The sequence below is a fragment of the Sorex fumeus genome, unplaced genomic scaffold (genome assembly GCF_029834395.1).
Source record: "Sorex fumeus unplaced genomic scaffold, SorFum_2.1 ptg000051l, whole genome shotgun sequence".
NCBI classification, from domain to species: Eukaryota; Metazoa; Chordata; class Mammalia; order Eulipotyphla; family Soricidae; genus Sorex; species Sorex fumeus.
In genome coordinates, this window is record NW_026606108.1 from 39,301,277 (window position 1) to 39,319,914 (window position 18,638).

Genomic DNA, 18,638 nt, shown 5'->3' on the forward strand with positions numbered 1-18,638 from the left:
CTTTGTGATTTTTAGGTAATTTTGTTACCAAAACAAGGTGTGCCCTGGACAGTAGTTATTTGTTTTCAAACTGATACATCTCTCATTATGTACTGGCATTCTGTCTTATCATTCAGTTTTGCAACTTTGATTAGTATACATCAATGCCCAGGGGTCAGAGAGATCTTCCAAGGGCTAAAGCTCTTGCCTTAAATGAAGCAGAACCCAATTCAATCCCCAGAATCACATTTGGTCCTCTGAGCACTACTAGGAGCATCCTTCTGAGCACTGAGGACCACCAGGGTATGACTTAAAACAATAATTAGTTGGTTGATTAATCGATGCCCAAATCAACACTTATTTGAAATAATTAAATCAAGCTTCTGATTTGTCACCAAGTTCTATAATTATTTTTTCTTTGAAGTGTATTCACCTAGGCTTGCTCTTCAGGCTTGCTTGTCTTGTGTGTTTCTCACTTGCTTGTCTCTCTGTCTTTGCTTTTTCTACTTTGAAGAAGCCCGAGTTCTCTCTTTTTTATTTTGCTTTTTGGGTCACACCCGGCTCAGGGGTTACTCCTGGCTCATGCACTCAGGAATTGCTCCTGGCGGTGCTCGGGGGACCATATGGGATGCTGGGAATCGAACCTGTGTTGGCCATGTTGGCTGCGTGCAAGGCAAACGCCCTACCCACTGTGCTATCGCTCCAGCCCCCCGAGTTCTCTCTTGAGCACTCTCTCTCTCTCTCCCTCCTCCCCCCCTCAAATCTTTCTAAGTCAGTTTCAGTAAAAACTATCTTGCTTCACAAAAATAATTAATTAATTAATAAATAATAAAATGTATACAGCTAAAGAAAGACTATGACAAGCACTCAGATCTGAGCAGAGGGTGGTTAGAACCATCCTTATTGTGGTTCTAACCATGTAGACAGAAAATCTTAGAATTGTTCATCATTCAGAGACTGGCTAAGCATAGTTTGGTAAATTCATACTGTGTAAAACTCTGACACTGTTAATAAAGTTAATGTACATGTACTAATATTTTCAATTCTTTTCACTAATGTACATACCAGAAATATATGTTATTTTACAGTTTGGGTAAGCACTGTAGCACTGTCTTCCCATTGTTCATCGATTTGCTTGAGCGAGCCCAGTAACTTCTCCATTGTGAGACTTGTTGTTACTGTGTTTGGCATATCCAATACGTCACGGGGAGCTTGCCAGGTTTTGCCGTGCGGGTGAGATACTCTCAGTAGCTTGCCGGGCTCTCACAGAGGTGCGGAGAAATTGAACTTGGTTGGCCTGGTTGGCCACGTGCAAACGCCCAACCCGATGTGCTATGGCTCCATAGCACAGCGGTAGGGCGTTTGCCTTGCATGCAGCCAACATGGCCGACCCCGAGTTCGATTCCTCCGCCCCTCTCGGAGCACCCGGCAAGCTCTCTCTGAGAGCCCGGCAAGCTACTGAGAGTATCTCGCCCGCACAGCAGAGCCTGGCAAGCTCCCCGTGACGTATTTGATATGCCAAAATACTAATACTAAAATACTAATGTATGCAAAAAAATACTAATACTAAAATACTAATGTATGCAAAAGAAAATATGCTGGTTCAGAAAAATAATTCAGGGGTTAAGGGCGCATGCCTTCCATACAGCCAATCCCAGACTGATCCCTGACACCATGTGGTTCCCTGAGCACTGCTGGGTATGGCTGTTGTTGTCCTGGGCAGTTCTGGAGTGGCCTGAGTATCCCCAGCTCCACGTCCTGGGCCTGAGACTTGCTGGGAGTGTCCAAGGGCGGCACCACTTGGGAAATACCCCAAAATGTTAAAAATAGGAAAAATGCAAAATAATTTATATCTTATTTTCCCACTAGAAAATAAGATATAAATATATATATTTTATACACATATATGTTACATATATATACACATATTTGGTATTTGAGTCATGCCAGCTGTGCTCAAGGCTTACTCTTGACTCCGTGCTCAGGGATCACTCCTGGCAGTGCTTGAGGGGACCATATACAGTGCCAGGGATCAGAGTGGGAGTTGGTCACATGCCAGACAAGCATCGAGACCCTGTACTATCTTGTGACTTGAGATAATTTTTTATTTTCTTCTTTAAGTGTTACTTTTATACATTTTTATAATGATCCTAGCATAGTTTTTCTCATAGTAAATAGTGCTCACTGTTTTTTCTTTTCAAATCACAGAAATAATTTCTTTTCAAAGTGAGAAACCAGAGGGTATAATGGACAGGGCACTTGCCTTGCATGAAGGTGACCTGAATTTAAGCCCCAGCACCACATACGATTTCCTAAGCCCTGCCAAGAGTGATCCCTGAGTGCAGAGCCAAAAGTAATTCCTGAACACTGCCGGACATAAAACCAGAAAGAAAAAAAAAGTGAAAAACAGAGAATACACTTCATAAATATAGAAACTCTATTTTTGTCCTGTAACTTCAACAACCGAAGATAACAATTATTAACCTTTTGGTGTATGTCCTTAAGATCCTTTTGTGGTGGATTTTTTTCTTGTTAAAAGATGATTATTGAATCATCATGAACAACTTTATAAAAATAAAAATTTTTTAAAATTATTATTATTGGGGGCCTGGGAGATGACTCAGTGGGTTAAAGTTTGCCTGGCAAGTACAAGGCTGGGAGTACGTACACACTCTGGAGCCTTGCAGTTACTAAGCCAATCCTGGCAATTCTGCTGTTCGGGATCTCCAGCAAGGCAGGGCCAAGGAAATGGTTCAGTGGCTCAGGAACACATGGGTGAGCAGGAATTGATGAGCTTAATCTCTGGTGCCACACATGTGCAGTCTGAGGTTCCCACTGCAGCTATGGAACAGAAAGTCATAAGCACATCTTTCTCTTTCATCTGTGTTTTTATTAGAAAAAATATCTAGAACATTTCCCATGCTACCATGTTCCTATTTCCCATGTTTAATAGCTAGAAGATGAGTCTTGATGACTACATAGCATTTCTTTTACTAAGCCAACTTTCTACTTCTGCTGTTTCTTTTTACCATATAAATAGCCTATTGTTGACCATATTTTTTGCATTTTTTTCTATTACTTTCTCTGGGTAAACCCCTAAAATGGGCCAGAGGTAATACTATGTATTTTCTAGACTTTCTTTTTTGAAAATGAATTATTTGTGTGATTGAAAAAGAATAAACAGTAAACTTTTATTTATTAAAAATTTATTCTTTTGCAATCACACAAAAAATCACAAAAGCAAGTGTTACTTTGGCCACACCTGGCAGTTCTTAGGGAATCATACAGTGCTGGGATAAAACCAAAAAGAAATTCCTTTCTTTCCCTAGACCCTAATAATCACTAATCTTCTTTCTGATTCTATTGGACATTAGAGACGGACTGATCAAAAAATTTCTTATTCTCCATATTTCTTGTAAGAGAATCATAAAGGACTAGAGAGACAGTGCAAATGACTAGACTGCAAACTTTGCATGTGGAGCATCCTTGAGGACTGCTGAAAGAGACCTCGAAGCAAAATGCCAGGGACAGCCTAGAACACTTCCAGAAGTGACTCCACAAAATAAATAAATAAATAAATTTTTTAAAATAATTAAGGGAATCATGCAATACTTGGTCTTTTTCACTAATTATAATATTCTCAAGCTTTAGCCATGTTATACCATATATAAGTACTTAATTTCTTTCTCTAATTTGGCAATAATCGTTTATGGAATACCATATTTTTAAAATTAAGGCCCCATGACTTACAAAGTTATTCATAGTTAAGTTTCAAGCATACAATATTCCAGCACTAGTCCCATCACCAGTGTCAACTTCCCTCACCAGTGTCCCAGTTCCCTCCCCCCAACCCCCAACCTGCCTTTCTGACAGGCATACTTTAAGTTTGGTTGTTGTAGTTTTGATCTCATGCTTTCTGTGTTGTTGACTCTGTAGTTTGGATACATAGCTATACCACTCCCCTCCACCATCTATGCACCAGGATCCATGATCCCTGCCCCTTATTTTCCATCCACTTCTTGCTATCCACATTGATTTCTTTCCCTCTCTGTTCCTTTTTCCTATATTCTGGGGTCAAGAGTGATGGAGTTGTTCCTCATTTAATACCTTGTGTTTTCTCATTCAGTTATCCTTTATACCACAGATAATTCTGTTTGCCTTTCTTATTTCTAGCTTACTTGACTTAAAATGATATCCTCCAGTTCCATCCAAGTTGCAGTGAATTGCATGATTTTGTCATTCCTTGTAGCTGTGTAGTATTCCATTGTGTATATATACCACATCTTCAAAATCCACTCACCTGTCATTAAACATCTAGGCTGATTCCATCTCTTTGCTATTGTACTAAGTGCTGCGATGAATAATGGTGTGCAAATGTCTTTTTGAATGAATGCTTTTGTGTTCTTGGGCTAGATACCCAGAAGTAAAATTGCCAAGTCCTATGGCAGATGAATTCTTAATTTATTGAGAAATCTTCAAATTGTTTCCATAGGGGGTTGAACCAAATAACATTCCCACTAGCAGTGGATGAGAGGTCCTTTTCCCAATATCCTTGACAACACAGATTGTTCCCAGTATTTTTGGTATGTGCCATTCTCATTGTGAGATGAAACCTCATTGATGATTTGAATTTACCTAATAATAAGTGATGTGGAGTATTTTTCCATGTGCTTATTTGCTCTTCTCTCTTATTCAGAGAAATGCTTCTTTACTTCCTCTTTTCATTTTTTGATAGGGTTTTTGTATTTTTCATTGTTGATCTTTGTGAGTACTTTATATATCCTGGATATCAACTCCTTATCTGATGAGTTGAGTGAAAATATTTTCTCCCACTCAGTTTAGGTGTTTTTTTAGTTTTAGCTCGTGTTTCTTTTCCATGCAAAACTCTGTAATTTGATGTAATCCCACTTGTTTATTTTTCATTCTGTTGATTTTGTTAGTGACATCATACCATTTTTTTTGATACCGGGAATTTTTAATTAAATCAGCATAATTAATAAAAAGATATAAGTTCACTGCCAACTAGTCTTCTCAGGCTAAGGAACACAACCTAAGGAGAAAGTGATATCCTCAATCTTTAGATATATTAATATAGACGGTTCTGTAAGTCTGAATAGAAAACTATTCTCCCATAGGTATAAGATGGCCATCTCCATCCCTTGGAAAGGTGAATGTGACGAATTAAGTTCAATCATATCTTTGGAAAGGGACAGTGATTGCACTTGCTGCCTGGGATTATCATTAAAATTCAAAAAGCTGATCATACTCATTTAAAAAACAAGCCAATCTTATTTAAATCAGGGCTGCCCAACAAAAATACGCTATCGGTCACTCATGATCTAAATTCTGGTGAACGAAATGGATTTAAATATGGTACACATTAAAAAGTCATGAGAGGGGCTGGAGCAATAGTACAGCGGGTTGGGCGTTTGCCTTGCATGTGGCCGAGACAGGTTTAATTCCCAGCATCCCATATGGTCCCCTGAGCACCGCCAGGGGTAATTCCTGAATGAAGAGCCAGGAGTAACTCTTGTGCATTGCCAGGTGTGACCCAAAAAGAAAAAAAAGTCATGAGACATTTGTTTTGTAATAAATAAGGCGGTGCCAACTATTACTCATTAGTAGCTTTTTTGAGGTAGGCTATCAACTCTGCCCGCTCGGTATTCTTCTTAATGCCAGTGAAGATCATTTTTGTTCCAGGGATGTACTTCTTGGTATTCTCCAAATACTCCATCAGCGTGTCCTCATTCCAGGTGATGCCTTTGTTCTTGTTGGCATCGGTGTAAGAGAATTCAGTGCCCTGACCCGTCTTTCACCCAAACAAACCATAGAGATTGGGCACCGTCTTGGGCTTGCCTCCCTTTTCCACGGTATGGCACTGAGCGCACTTCTGGACAAAAATCTTCTTCTCATCAATGTCACCCATCTTAGAATCTCGCCTTCGTCTCACGTGACACAGAGAGTCCGCTTCATGAGTCCGACATCCCGCTCTTTTAGTGATGTCATACCATTGAAAACTCCTTTGAAATCATGGAGCATTCTGCCTGTATTTTCCTCTGTGTACTTAGTAGATTTCAATCTTATCTCCAGATCTCTGATCCATTTAAAATTGTCTTTTGTGTAGGGTGTGAGATACAATTCAGCTATAATTTTTTTCACATGTGATTATCCAGTTTTCCCAGCACCTAGTTGAAGATGGTGCTGGAAAAAGTTGAAGAGGCTATGTTTACTCTATTTCATTTTCATGTTTACTGTATTTTATGTTCTCTGCTCTTCTATTGAAAATTAGCTGACCACAGATACAGGGATTTGTCCTTGGGTATTTGATTCCGACAGAAATTGGTCAGAAAATCTATCCTTATTCCAATACCGTGCTGATCTCTACAGCTTTATGGTAGAGTTCCAAGTTAGGTAATAAGATACCTCCCAGCTTCTTACTTTTCAGCATGTCTCTGACTATTCAGGGTCTTTTATGATTCCATACAAACTTTATTATTTACCGTTCTAAGTTGTTGAAGAATGACATCTGAATTTGGATGGGGATTGCACTGAATTTATATAATAATTTAGGCAGTATAGCCATTTTGACATATTGATTATTCCAATCATGAGCATGGAATATTTTCCATTTCCTAAGGTCTTCTATCTTTCTTATATGATTTAAGGTTTTCATGGTACAGATCTCCCACCTCTTTTGTTAGGTTGATTCCTGAATACTTGATACTTTGGAACATTATTTTGAATGGGAAAAAATTTTTGATTGCTTTCTCCTCTGATTCATTATTTGGATATAAGAATGCTATCAATTTTTGTGTATTGACTTTTTAGATATACTAGTTTATTGTTTCTAGGAGCTTTTTTGTGGACTATTTTCTTTACCAGTTGGAGACAATGGATATCTTGCCTTGTACCTGATCTAACTGGGACTGCTTTCATTTTTTTCACCATTAAGAATGATACTGGGCTAGAGCAATAGTACAGCGGGTAGGGCGTTTGCCTTGCACGCGGCTGACCCAGGTTCGATCCCTGGCATCCCATATGGTCCCCCAAAGCACCACCAGGAGTAATTCCTGAGTGCAGAGCCAGGAATAACCCCTGAGCATCACCGGGTGTGATCTAAAAAGCAAAAAAAAAAAAAAAAAAAAAGAATGATACTGGAGGGTCTGGAGAGACAGTATAATGGGTAGAGAGTGCTTGCTTTGCGTGTAGTCAACCCAGGCTTGATTCCCCAGTACCTCATATGGTTCCCTGAGTCTGCCAGGAGTAACCCCTGAGCATCACCAGGTGTGGCCCAACACCACACTCCTTATCACACACCCCCAGTGATACTGGCTGTGGGCTTTTTACAGATGGCCATAACTATCCTTTCCCCACCCACCCCCAGTATAGAGTTCATTTATTTATTTTGGTTTTAAGGAAACATTTAGTGGGGACACATTTAGTGGTGTTCAGGGCTTACTCCTAGCTTTTTACTCATATCAGACCTGGTAGGCTCAGGGAAACATATGGGATGGTGGATATCAAATGTGGGTGACCTCATGCAAGTCAAGCACCCTACCCGCTGTACTATCCCTTCAGTCACGGCCATAACTATCTTGAAGAAAGTTCCTTTCACCCCTATTTTGTTGAGAGATTTTTATCATGAAGGAATGTTGGATCTTGTCAAATGCTTTCTATGCATTGAATAATATTATCATGTGATTTTTATCTTTCCTTTTTCTGATTTGTTGATTTGCATATATTGAACCATGTGCATATATTGAAGCATCCCTCGGATGAATCCACCTGATCACGGTGCATAATTTTTTGATAGGTCCTTGAATTTGGTTTGATAAGATTTTGTTAAGATGTACATCTTTGTACCTCAATGTTCATCAAGGAAACTGGTCTGATATTTTCTTTTCTAGAAGTGTCTCTGTGCTCTTTTGGTATTCTTTAATATTTTGAAAGAATTTAAGTAAGTCAGTAAATCTTCTTTGAAGTTTTTTTTCCAATAGAATGTTTTATTTATTTCTTTATTTTTAATTTTTATTAGTGTAACACCATGAGGTACAGTTGTAGACTTACAAATTTTTGTGCTTGGGTTTCAGTTATACAATGATCAAGTACCATTCCTGCACCAGTGCCCATTCTCCGCCACCACTAATCCCAGTATCCCTCCCACCCCCATCCCCCAAATTATATCTTCATTATATATCTTCATTCCCATCCCACCCTGTGTGGATGTGGTGAGAAAAGGACCTTCCTTCACTGCTGGTGGGAATTCTGACTGGTTCAGCTCTTTTGGATAACAGTATGGACGATTCTCAAAAAATTAGAAATTGAGCTCCCATTTGACCCAGCAATATCACTCCTGGGAATATATCCCAGAGAGGCAAAAAAGTATAGTCGAAGTAACATCTGCACTTGTTTGTTCATTGCAGCAATGTTTACAATAGCTAGAATCTGGAAAAAACTTGAGTGCCCGAGAACAGATGACTGGTTAAAGAAACTTTGGTACATCTACACAATGGAGTATTATGTAGCTGTTAGAAAGGATGTAGTCATGAAGTTTACATACAAGTGGTACTACATGGAAAGTATCATGCTAAGCGAAATGAGTCTTCTTTGAAGTTTTGATAGAACTCAACAGTGAACCAATCTGGACCAGGACTTTTGTTCTTAATTACTTAAGATTCTTAATTACTATTTTAATGTCCTTACTTGTGATTGGCCTGTTCAAGCTTTTTACTTCCTCCATTGAATTGCTATTGAATTATATACTCTGTTGATTATATAGAAAATAGTTCTGTATTCTGAACATAGAGAAACCTTAGTTAACTTCTTGAAGAACTGCCAAAATTTTGTCAACAGTGCAACTTCTCTCTTTTACACATGGCTATTCAGTAGTTTTAGTATCGTTCATTGAAAATACTATTTTTTCTTTCTTTGAATGATCTTGGGACCCTTTTTGAAAATCAAAGTAATAAAGATACGTATATACAGGATGTGTTCTTTTATTTCTTTTACATCTGTTGCCTTTCGAGGAGGTCACACCTGCTAGTGCTCCAGGCTTACACCTGGCTCTTACAGAGCGTGAGGGACCATATGTGCCAGTGATCAAACCCAGGGCCTGCCACATGCAAGGCAAGCTCTCTACCCACCGTGCTATCACTCCAACTCCCATCTGTTGTTTTCAGGCTCTTATATCTTCATGCTTAATTCAATAGACTAGCCTTCTAATTAACTTTTGTCAATGAAAAAGATAATCTCTCTACTACCACCTTGTTATTTCTTTGTTCAAGAGTGGGTCATTAAATATACTGTATTAATTGTTGACCAGATTCAGAGCAGTTACCCCACCAAACTACATTCATATATGCCTCTTAACCTAAATTAGCCAGTCAGCCTAAATGATTGCCTCTATTTTAGATAGATTAGAAGGTAAATTGAATTAAAATATATTCAAATTATGGGGTTTTAGATGGGGTTTTATGATGGAATGTCTGCTTTGCAGGTGTGAGGCCATGAGTTTGATCTGTGGCACTGCCCCACATCACTGAGATCCTAACAGCACTGCCACCATGATCCCCATTGCCACAAATATGTCATCTCCCGTGTACTGTAACTAAGTGTGCACTCACTAGATATAAGAACCAAAGGAAAGGGAAGGGTCAAAGAACTAAAAATAAATTCAAGATTAAAGAAGTAAGGAAGAGCCAGAGTGTCAGTACAGCATGGGATGCTTACCTTGCATGCAGCCAACCTGGGTTCATCCTCCTTGGCACCACATATAGTCTCCCTCTCCCCAATCCTCCAAGAGCGATTCCTGAGAGCAAAGTCAGGAGTAAGCCTTAAGTACTGCTGGGTGTGGCCCCAACACTAAATAAATAAATAATATAAAAAGAAAGATGTAAGGCAAAATATTCTTTTAGAGTGAATGAAAATAGCATTTGATCCAAAGTTTACTGATTTATACTTTCCACAAACATTAACTGGACACAGACTACATCTCAGAATTCTAAGAAAGATAAAGATTTAGATATTATCTTCAGTTTTCCACAGTTTAGAAGAGGAGACAGTAAAAAGATAAATTACTGGGGCTAGAGAGATAGTACAGTGAATAAAGGCTTTTGCCTTGCACATGGCTGACCCAAGTTGAATCCCCGGAATTTCATATGGTTACCCAAGCAACACCAGGAGAAATTACTGAGCACAGAGTCAGGAGTAAACACTGAGCACTTCTGGGTGTGGTCCATAAGAATAAAACAAAACAAAAAGATAAATTACTATCCAATATTGTAAGTGCAATAATACAAATGTGAGTGAAACTGTGGGAATACCAAAGTGCAGAAAGTTTAATAATAGAAAGATTCCTTTTATTTCATATAATAGATTATTAAATTACCACTATAATTATTGAGAGCCATTTTATAGTATTTTCACATTACCTGTTTATATTAATTCACTCATTAACAAACATTTATTATTTATCAATTGCTTATTTAATACAAAGAGACCGCAAAGATTCTAATCTGGATGGGACTGAGTTATGAAATAAAAACCTAAAATTAAAAAAGCTGTTAATTTTTAACATTTTCTAATTTTTAAGTGTTTGAAATTATATAAAATTCATACATTAGACAAAAATAATATAGTACAAGTCAGCAAGCCGGCCACTAAAGCAGGTGAACAGTCTAGACTCTTCCGTGGACTTCAATACAGAGGTATGTCACTAAAATTTGTGCTGCATGTAATGTGTATCCATTATTTAATGTGCAGTTGACCAAATTGGGAGAACTTGTGTTTATCTTCTCCTGTGACCCCAACAAATCTACATCAAAACTTGAACTAATCCATAACAAATACTAACCTGAGGGACCAATGAACAAAATTCTAAAGTAGGGAAGAGAAGAGGAGCAACCAGATTAGAGGTAAGACACGCTGGCCAGGAAAGAACACTGGTTGTTGAGCAAAAGCTGCAATCAGGAAGCTATTTCCAAGGCAGAGAACTTTATCCTGGAGGGGAAAGGTTGCATGAAACACCCAAACCCTAATCCTACCATTCTACTCTTACAACCATAATAAGAATGAGAAACAAGAAATGATAGGGTCTAAATAGGTCTGAACTGTTGGCAGGTGCCCACTGACAGCCTTTCACAAACATGCTGAGGCTATATTAACTCAGTCTCCGCAGTAAGAGAGACCATGGCAGGCACCGTCTTGGTGACCTCTTGCAACCTTGCTAGTGGATGGAACTTGCTGGTGAATTGGAACTTGTCTACACAGTACTAGACCCTGGAGGGCAAATTTCTGAGAAGAGCCCTGCCCGCCTCTAACAAATAGCTGAGTTGGCTGGGGGCTGAGAAACAATTATTAAGAGTGCTTTCTCCTGGGAGTATGGTGCTGCCAGCAGGTCAATCTGTACCTGTAAGGCAAGTGCATCAGCAGCCTGATGGTGCCTTCAGTCTTCCAGATACCCCAAAATTGCTGCTGTGCCTTTGGCCAGACCCCAAAAACTTGGGGCAAAGTTTACCAAGAAAGTAAATGGCCAAAAGTTAGGTATGTGGGAGCCACACCCACAAACCACCTCTGGCTCAGCTATATAATTGGAGGCATGGACTCTCTGAACTGCTTAATGGCCATGAACCAGAGACTCAGAAACAAATCTCGAAACCCAACAACTTTTGGCAGAAATGCGTCCGGTCCCTGCAGTAGGCTACCAGCACTGGGCCACCCCAGGTGGGAATAGGTTTCGTGCCTTGGCCTGTTCCCCCTGGTGGCCTGGTGGCCGTCATCCTCCAGAGGCCACTGGACAGTGAGGTTTGGGCCTGCAGTGACGAGACATGCGGGGCCTCATGGGATGGGGGTGGAGCCGGCCCTTTCCTCCCCGTCCCAATGAGACCCCAAGTCGCCATCCACGAATGGCCTCTCTGGCTCCTGATCAAGCTATTTAATGGCCATGATCCCAGAGACTCAGAAACAAATCTCAAAACCCAGCAGCTTTTGGCAAAAATGTGTCTGGACTGTGCAGTAGGTTACTGTCGCCAGGCCACCCCAGGGGGGAAAGAGTGCTGTCCCTCCGCCTGCTCCCCCAGGCGGCTCGGTGGCTGCCATCTTCCAGAGGCCATTGGACAGTCAGGTTTGGGCCCGCAGTGACAAGACAAGCGGAGCCTCATGGGATGGGGGTGGAGCCAGCCCTTTCCTCCCCATCCCAATGAGACCTTAAGTCGCCGTCCACAAATGGCCTCTCTGGCTCCTGATCAAGCTGCTTAATGGCCATGATCCCAGAGACTCAGAAACAAATCTCAAAACCCAAAGGCTTTTGGCAGAAATGCATCCGGTCCCTGTAGTAGGTTACCGGTGCTGGGCCACCCCAGGTGGGAATAGGTTTTGTGCCTTGGCCTGTTCCCCCTGGTGGCCCAGTGACTGCCATCCTCCAGAGGCCAGTCAGGTTTGGGCCCTCAGTGACAAGACACATGGGGCCTCACGGGATGGTGATGGAACTGGCCCTTTCCTCCCTATCCCAACAAGACCTTGAGTCGCCACCCACAAATGGCCTCTTTCTCCTCATCAAGCTGCTTAACGGCCATGATCACAGAGACTCAGAAATAAATCTTGAAATCCAGCGGCTTTTGGCAGAAATGCATCTGGATCGCGCAGTAGGTTATTGTTGTTGGGCCACCCCATGGGGGAAAAGGTGTTGTCCCTTCGCTTGCTCCCCCTTGGTGACTTGGTGGCCACCATCCGCCAGAGGCCACGGGACAGTCAGGTTTGGGCCTGCAGTGATGAGACACGCAGGGCCTCATGGGATGGGGGTGGAGCCGGCCCTTTCCTCCCCACCTCAATGAGACCCCGAGTCGCCACCCACGAACGACCTCTCTGGCTCCTGATCAAGCTGCTTAATGGCCATGATCCCAGAGATCACTTAATCACTTAACTTCCCGTTAGTCGTCGATTTGCTCGAGCGGGCGCCAGTAATATCTCCATTTGTCCCTGTCGCGTGCTAGTGTAGCCCAATGGCATCTGTTCACTCTGGGAACATGAAGAGCCTCAAACCGATCATTCATGATCTTAATGAAGAAGTCTGACCATCTGGTAGGTGGGCGGCCATGCAGTCTTTTGACATCCCGTGGAATCCAGTCAGTAACAGCTCTAGTCCAGTGGTCGTCTTTAAATCTCATTATGTGACTAGCCCATCTGATTTTTGACACCTTGGCAAATGAGACAGTGTCTCTGATTCTTGATCGTCGACGGATGTTGGAACTCCGGATTCTTTCTCTCATTTGAGTGAAACGTGATATTCCAAGCAAAGCTCTTTCTATTCTTCTTTGGGAGACCTGAATAGTGTTCTCATCCTGTTTGCATAGGGCCCAGGTTTCTGAGGCATATGTTAATGCAGGAAGAACAGTGGAATCAAAGAGATGTGCCCGGAGCTGGAGGTTCTTCGTCCTCTTAGCTATTTCTTCGACGTTCTTGAAGGCGTTCCAAGCCACTCTCTTCCTCCTGTGCAGCTCGGGTGCCAGGTCATTTGATCCCAGAGACTCAGGTACAAATCTCAGAACACAGCAGGTTTTGGCAAGAAACCCCTCCGGATTTAATTGTTAAAATTTCAGAATTTCAAAATCACGCAGCCACTACTGCAACCACGCGACATCATATGTTATTTATAACCAGCAATAAAGGTAAAGGTAAAGGCCCTCCCGTTGATCGTCGATTTGCTCGAGCGGGCCCAGTAACGTCTCCATTGGAGACTTTGTTGTTACTGTGTTTGGCATATCGAATACTCTCGGTAGCTTGCCGGGCTCTCCGAGAGGGGCAGAGGAATCGAACTCGGGTCGGCCATGTTGGCCTCTTGTAAGGCGAACGCCCTACCGCTGTGCTATCGCTCCAGCAATAGAAAACAAATTATCTACTGTTACCTTTTCGGCAGATCTGAGTGTTGGGGTAAAATCCCAAATAATAATGGTGAATGTGGTGTCGAAATGTTGAATGTAATCAAAGTAGAGAGAGAGCAATGTGGAAATCATCTGCCCCACAGGTAGGGGGAGGGTGTGGGATGGGGGTATACTGGGGATTTCAGTGGTGGATAATGGGCACTGGTGAAGGTACAGGTGTTTCATTGTATGACCGAGACTTAAACCCAAAAGTTTTGTAACTGCTTTCATGGTGATTCAATAAATAAAATTATAAAAAATGGGGGAAAAAAGTAAGGTGGAGTTCATGCACAATTCAATCAGCCTAATCAGTGGCTGAATAAATAGCATTACTCTTACATCAGGCTGGAGCGATAGCACAACGGGTAGGGCGTTTGCCTTGCATGCAGCCAACATGGCCGACCCGAGTTCAATTCCTCCGTCCCTCTCCGAGAGCTCAGTAAGCTACCGAGAATATCTCGCCCTCACGGCAAAGCCTGGCAAGCTACCCATGATGTATTCAATATGCCAAACACAGTAACAACAAGTCCCATGATAGAGAAGTTACTGGGCCCGCTCGAGCAAATCAATGAACAACGGGAGGACCATGACCGTGACCGTGACTCCTACATCAGAAAAAAAAAAAAAAGAGTGCTTTCTCCTGGCAGACAAACACACCTGCCCTGCCAGTCCATGTCAGACTTGGAACAAACAAGACACACCCCTGCAGGCAGGAAGCACCACATCCACCTCGCAAAGCATATTAGCCAAATGGTCTCACTGTTTGCAGCAGCCCTGGAGTGTGTGTGTAGTCACCAGCTGGGACTGGGACACACTACCTTCCACTTCTTTTTTCTTTTTCTTTTTTATAAATTTATTTATGTAAAATTATTAATGATTTGTTATGATTTAAACATTACTTACAACTTAAAAGTTTTTATTCTCCTTTCCTTCATCTTTGCTGTTGTTGTTACAACAACCAGGGTTGCCCATACTTGGTTGAGGCTTACTGGTGCTCGCACTCTTGAACTGTAGTTCTCATACATATTTTGGTTGCAGTATCGTCAGAAGTCACACATTTTCTCCCCCCTTTCCCATTTATTAATTTTTTAAGTTGAATCACAGTGATATACACATTTACAAAATTGTTCATGATTGGATTTTAGTGATATAATGTCCCAACACCCATCCCTTCACCAGTGTACTTTTCCTACCACCAATGGTCCCAGTTTCCCTTCCACTCCCCAACCCTTTCCCATCACCTGCCACTGTGGCAGGCATGTCTCTCTCTCTCTCTCTCTCTGTCTCTCTCTCTCTCTCTCTCTCTCCCCCCCCCCTCTCCCTCTCTATCTCTCTCTCCCCTTTTGAGCCTTATGGTTTGTAATACAGATAATGAAACATTATCAGGCAATCCTTCTATCTGTGCCCTTCACCCCCCACACACTCTTGTGGCAAGCTTCCAACCATTGACCTATCCTCCTCCTGGCCCCTGATTTCCCTTGCATTTGGTATTAGTCTCATATATATGTCCCACAAATGAATGCAATCATTTTATATCTGTCCCTCTCTTTCTGACTCATTTCACTCGACATGATACTCTTCATTTATAAGCAAATTCATGACTTTATTATTTCTAACAGCTGCATAGTTATCCATTGAAGTCACACATTTTCATTGAAGTACTCACACATTTTATTTCTGTGCTAGAGATCATAAGTGGCAAAACTTTTGGGATAACTCTGGGTACATGTGGGGTGGAATAGTTCCAGGGATTAAACTAACAACCTCATGCTTCGCAAGACTGGTGCCTTGACACTGTATCTCTCCCCCCACATTGACCCTGTCCCTTAGTCTCCACAGCCTCCTTTTACACCCACCCCAGCATGAACACCCCAGCCATCCTGGTGGCTGCTGGGCACTGCCCAGGTTCTCTCAACTTGAGCATTTATGCTGCATGTTTCTGGTCACCACCCAGACCTGCTTTAACACAGATCCCCAGTCCCTACCTCCACTCATACCCTTACAGAGCACCAGACATAATGGGGAAGACAGAAGAATTCACACTGATACAATCAAGATAACCACATGGAGAGACCTGCTACTGAAATAGAGCTATCAAGTCACCTAAGATCTGCTATTGTAATAGAGCTATCAAGTCATCACTTCAGCTATAAAGAAGCTCACTGAAATGAAGGTATCACAGAGAACTTCAACAACAAAAGAGAAGATAAAAAAAAAAAGTCTGAGAAAAGTCAAAACAGAAACTGTGGGGATGGAGCAATAGTACAGTGGGTAGGGCGTTTGCCTTGCACGTGGCTGACCAGGTTCAATTCCCAGCATCCCATATGGTCCCCCCAGCACTGCCAGGAGTAATTCCTGAGTGCATGAGCCCAGGAGTAACCCCTGTGCATTGCCGGGTGTGACCCCCCCCAAAAAAAAGCAAAACAGAAATTGAGCTAAAAAATACAGTAACTGGGACAGGGGATACAGTTCAAAGGGTTTGGAGTCAATGCTTTGCATGAAGAACCCTGGGTTGAATTGTTCTTGCTACATCATCTGCAAGAACAGCTGGAGTAACTCCCAAGCAGAGATCTGGGAGTAGTGCCTGAGCATCACTAGCCCAAGATAGAAATACCCGACTTGTAAGTAATCAGATATCTAAAATCCATAAGAAGGAAAAAAGAGGGCTGGAATAATAGCACAGCGGCTAGGGCATTTGCCTTGCACATGGTCAACACAGGTTCTACCCCTAGCATCCTATATGGTCCCCCTAGAACCACCAGGAGTAATTCCTGAGTGAAGAGCCAGAAGTAAGCCCTGGCATCATAGTGTGTGGCTCAAAATCAAAAGAAAGAGATAAAGAAGAAATAAAAGGAAGGAAGGAAGGAAGGAAAGAAGGAAGGAAAGAAGGAAGGAAGAAAAGAAGGAAGGAAGGAAAGAAGGAAGGAAGGAAGGATGCCATTGCGTGCAAGCGTAGCCCAATGGCATCTGCTCATTCTAGGAACATGAAGAGCCTCAAACCGATCGTTCAGGGTCTTGACCAAGAAGTCTGACCATCTCATAGGTGGGCAGCCACGCGATCTTTTGATGTCCCATGGAATCCAGTCGGTAATGGGTCTAGTCCAGCTATCGTCTCTAAATCTCATTACGTGTCCAGCCCATCTGATTTTCGATGCCTTGGCAAACGAGACGGCTTCCCTGATTCTTGACCATTGACGAAGGTTGGAACTCCGGATTCTTTCTCTCATTTGAGTGAAAAGTGATACTCCAAGCATAACTCTTTCGATTCCTCTTTGAGAGACCCGAATAGTGTTCTCATCCTGTTTTCGTAGGGCCCAGGTCTCTGAGGCGTATGTTAATGCAGGAAGAACAGTGGAATCGGAGAGAAATGTTCGGAGCTGGAGGTTCTTCGTCCTCTTAGTTATTTCTTCGACGTTCTTGAAGGCGTTCCAAGCCACTCTCTTCCTCCTGCGCAACAAAGGTGCCAGGTCATTCATCATGTTGACTTCTCGACCTAGGAACACATAACTGTTGCATTCGGAGATGGTCATTCAATTGAGAGTGAATGAATGTCATAAACAAGACAGTTTCTCATGAACATTGTCTTTGTGAGATTCAGCTGTAACCCGACATTTCCACACTCAAAATTGAAGTCGGTCAGCATTTGTGCCGCTTGGCTGATGTTTGGTGTTATTAGAATGATGTCATCAGCAAAGCGGAGGTAGTATAGTTGCCAACCATCTATCTTTACTCCCATTCTTTCCCATTCCAGTCATCACATGACGTTCTTGAGGGTGGCACTGAAGAGTTTCGGTGAAATAGTATCACCCTGCCGAACCCCTCTCTTGACACTGATGATCACTTCTTTGTAGAATGGTGAGATCCTGGTACCGAATCCATAATACAGCTCACGGAGGATCCTGATGTATTGAGTTTAAACGCCCTGATTGGCTAGGGCTTTGATGACCGCTTCTGTCTCAACAGAATCAAAGGCCTTCTTTAAATCAATGAACGTTAGACAGAGCAGCATCTTGAACTCCCGAGAAACCTCAATGAGCTTGGTTATCGTGTGGATATGGTCGATTGTGCTGAATCCTTTTCGGAACCTGACTTGCTCTCATGGTTGTCCTTCATCTAGTGTTCTGCCAATCCTATTCAGGATGACTCAAGTGAACAGTTTGTAGATGACAGATAATAGGCAGATTGGGCAATAGTTGCCAATGTCGTGGATGTCTCCCTTCTTGTATAGTAGTACAGTCCTGTTTTCCATTGGGATGGAACCTTGCATTCAGACAGGTAGTGTGTGAAGAACCGAGCCAGCGTATTGATGAGTACTGACAGTAGGTTCTTCAGGTGTTCAGGTCTGACCTTGTCTGGGCTGGGTGCTGTTTGTTTCTTTACCGACAAAATGGTGTGTCAGATTTCGGAAGGGAGAACGTTGGGAACGACATATCCATCCTGCAAAATTTGGTATGTGAGCAAGTGGACGTGGCTATTAAAGAGATGTGAGTAGAAGTCATGAATAATCTTCTCCATTGCCCTTCTGGAAGATGTGATAGATTCATCAGGATGTTGGAGGGCAATCATCTTGGCCTTGTAGCTGGTGAAGGATAGGCAGGCATTACGAATGCTTTTCCCAGCTTCTGCCACATCTACCAGCACTGCTGCTCTTCTCTCTTTGAGGTCTTCCTTGATCACTTCTCTGCACTGCTTTGCAAGCTCGGACGTTCGCTTGCAGTTGCCTGAGGCATGCACCAAGCCACC

General features: G+C 42.3%; 1 protein-coding gene and 1 pseudogene across 2 annotated transcripts in view; one reads left to right on the plus strand and one right to left on the minus strand.

Annotated features, from left to right (window-relative positions):
- The window catches only part of PURA (purine rich element binding protein A), an 89,787-nt gene that overhangs the window by 36,056 nt on the left and 35,093 nt on the right, over window positions 1-18,638 (plus strand). The window lies entirely within an intron of this gene.
- Window positions 5,547-5,938, minus strand: LOC130033091 (cytochrome c-like; annotated as a pseudogene).